Source organism: Petaurus breviceps, unplaced genomic scaffold, assembly GCF_028583685.1.
Source record: "Petaurus breviceps papuanus isolate PSGF00001 unplaced genomic scaffold, PetGlider_PUasm1.0 140, whole genome shotgun sequence".
NCBI lineage: Eukaryota > Metazoa > Chordata > Mammalia > Diprotodontia > Petauridae > Petaurus > Petaurus breviceps.
This window is the reverse complement of record NW_027185698.1, coordinates 27,892,972-27,896,586: the sequence shown is the minus strand read 5'-3', so window position 1 is coordinate 27,896,586 and position 3,615 is coordinate 27,892,972.

Below are 3,615 nucleotides of genomic sequence, written 5' to 3'. Positions count from 1 at the left end.
GAGTAGGGCATCAGGGTGGGGAGGACAGCTGGAGTAGAGGAAAGGGGTGAGTGAGAACCATGAACTAGGCAGGGGAATAGTAAGCTGACCAGCCAGTCTGGAGCAAAGGGTTCCTTTGAGGGCCTAGGGAGATCACATTGGATGAATTTCACAGGCTCTCAAAGCCAAAGGAGTTTAGAAATATGTCTGCTCCTTGAAATGTCTGCACACCCCTTCACTTTCTATTAATTCTTATTCCACTTCAGGACACACCCACAAGGACAGTTCAGGTTTCCTGATTTAAGGGTAATTTTATGTTTTATAAAGTTTGTGATTGGGGCCATCTACATTAGAGATTCTCCAATGCTATGTAAAGGAATCCCCACAACTGCCCTGGGGAACAGTCCAGCCAAACACACACACACACACACACACACACACACCCATCTTGGCTCTGGGCCCAGTGCCTCTCATTCCTCCTGCAGCTCTCAAACACACCAAGTGACTCAGCAAGAAGGCCAGAGGAAAATGCCATGAACCAAGAAGATGTTTTCTTTTCTTAGTGCTGGGATGGATTTATGGTTGCACATTAAATGTTAACACCTTCACTCCGTCGCGGGATCCTTATTTATGGTTGTTAAACACTGCAGCCATCAGCCCTCATCACTAGAAAGCTTTGTGAAAGACATAATTATCAAGCATCACAAGACAGTTGTCTAATTAGAAACACAATATTCCTGCTCGTTTGTGCATTTGGAAGTTGCTGCCACAGAATGTCGACAAGCAAGCTGTCCCCAGATTCAGGCATGTGATGCAGCTTCTGCAGTGTCTCATTCTGGGATTTTGTCATTTTTACATAGGATAAAGGGATCCAGGAAAGCCTAATTTTGGACATTTACTCCACTTACATAGCTGGAAAGCCCTCCACTTCCCAATTAAATCTGACCCCTCCTTTCCTGTGAATCCCACATACAGAATCCTCCCCTTGCATGAATGTCTTTCTCATCCTCCTTCCACCAGCAAAGGTTAATCCACACTAAAATCAATTAATCAAGAAACAGGTATTAAACACCAATGATTTGCCACAGCCTCAGGTAGTTACTGCGACTGTAAAGGTATATATCAAACAGTCCTTGGCCTCAAGGATCTTTCATTCTAATGGACAAAAAAGTACATTTACATGCAAATAAATCCAGAATATAGACAAAAGTAATGGGTGAAGGGCTACTCCCTCCTGAAAAGAATAAGAAAAAGCCTCATCCAGAGAACTGCATTTGAAGTGGACTCTGAAGGGGACTAGGGATCCTAGGAGGCCACAGGGGTGAAAATGGAGTGTTCCTAGGTGTGGAGTCAGTGCAAAGGGGCCCAGAGGAGAAGAAAAGAGAAATGTCTCCATAGAATGTGTGATGGGGAGTAATGTCTAATAGGGGCAGGTAGGTGGCGCTGTGGACAGAGTGCCCAACCTTGAGTCAGGAAAACCTAAGTTCAAATGTGGCCTCAGACACTTACTAGTTGTATGATCCTAGACTCTGTTTGCCTCAGTTTCCTCATCTGTAAAATGAGCTGGAGAAGGAAATGGCAAACCACTCCAGTATCTTTGCCAAGAAAACCCCAAATGGGGTCATGAGGAGTCAGATACAATAGGAAAATGACTGAACAGCTACAACAACAGATGTATAATAAGTCTGCCAAGGTGGCCTACCTTCTTTTCTGGTCATGTGTGTCTTCAATGATAAGCTCTAAGAACAATTTTGTATTTCCGAAGGTGTAGGGCACCGCTCCCCTGAAGCTTTATTCTAATTCATCCCCATGGCATGTAGATAATCCCAGCCACTATAAGACAATGTATGGCACGTTCTATGCAAGTTGCGAAGGCTTCAAGCCTGGAACTGTGTGCCAGCCACCCAAGGATCAACTAGAACCAGCCTAATTTAGTTTGAAGAGTCATTACCAAAAAGACAGCAACTGAGTGGTGGATTTGGGGGGGGGGGAGTAGGTGGGGGGCACCCAGCAATTCAAGAAGTCAGTCTACTAAGTTGTAGCAGCTCAGTGTTCTTTGTCCATGGGCAGGGCAGCCTCACAGATGACATGGTGTATCCTTGAAGCATAGTGACACTATTTTGAGTTCTAAGTAAGGATTTTTCTTCCCATCTATTTGCCAAGAATGCTCAGCCTAGCGTTCTAGAACGTAAAAACATCAGCAATAACCATATTTCAATTTGATAAATATCCTTTGTAATACTATGTTTTTTATTTTATTTTGTGCTTTTAGAAACTTTATGCATATTAGAAACACAGGTTTTCCCAGAACAACAAACACAAAAAAAATGTTAAGCACCTCTGGTTTAACTTCTAAATATCTATATATTTATGATTTTGTTTGGAGCAATTTATTTTTTAATGGATCTAATTATCTTACCCTCCCGTTTCCCCATTTTCCTCTCTTCTATTATCCCCAAAGCCATAGACTATGTATTCTGTCTCTTACTCATTGTAGACAGTCTAAAAAAGGTCTATCTCAGTGTTTCTTACTCTGTACCTACTCTCTGGATTACATGGTGCTCCCCAAAGGGGCAAAGGATGAGGGAGGTAAATACATTCTGCTAGCATACTCCTGGGCATATCGGCCAACTCCTCTATCTCTTGAATAGTCACAGGGGAGCAGAATGGAATAGAAACTAAGGGAGCTAAATTGAATTCTAATCCCACCTCTGCTATTTTCTAGTAAGAAGATGGCCTTTCAGAATCTCCATTTTCTCATTTGCCAAATGGGTCTTGTGGTGGAAAGAAGAAGAAAAAACTAGGGAAAAAAATAAGATCAACTGGGAAATAAATGAACAAATTATGGTATAATAATATAATGAGGTATCACTGTGCCTTCAGAGATGACAAATACGAGTAATTCAGAAAAACATGGAAATACATATAAAATAATGCATCATGAAGTAAACAAGGACCAGAATAATTTGCTCAATAAATAAAACAACATAAATGAAACACTAAAGGGAGACCCAACTTACTTCATTATAGTGATTAATTTCGGTTTTACGAAACAGATGAAAAAACATACTTTCCTCCCATTAGTAAAGGGGTGGGGGACCAAGGGGACAGAATGTTGCATACTATGTCAGATGCAAACTTTTTGTCTTTTGTCTTTGCTTAACTGTTTTCTTTGTTCACTGGGTTGAGTACATTAGGAAACAACTGACTTGAAAAACAAAAGACATCAACAAAACTTAAAAATAAATAAAAATAAAATATGGCTAATAATCCCCATCCTGTCTGCCTCACTAAGTTGGTATGAGATTCAAGGATATAATTTGTTATTATTACATCAGTATAATATGTTGTTTTTCCCATGCAGGCTTTGGTATCACTTGGCTAGACAAGCCATTTGACTGTGTCTAAGGTGTGGCTCAAAAAATTCTCCTAACCAGGGAGTCAAAAAGTGCTTAGATAATAAACCCATGTGTGAAAAACAGAAATAGGGTAGGACATTTGGGCATATGCCACCAAGAAGGTCAAAAACAAAAGAAAACAAAACCAAAACACGTCCTATAGAAAACAAAATATTAGTGGCAAACTATTTGCTTATTGTTGTTATTATTAGTAGTAGTAAAGAACTGGAAACAAAGT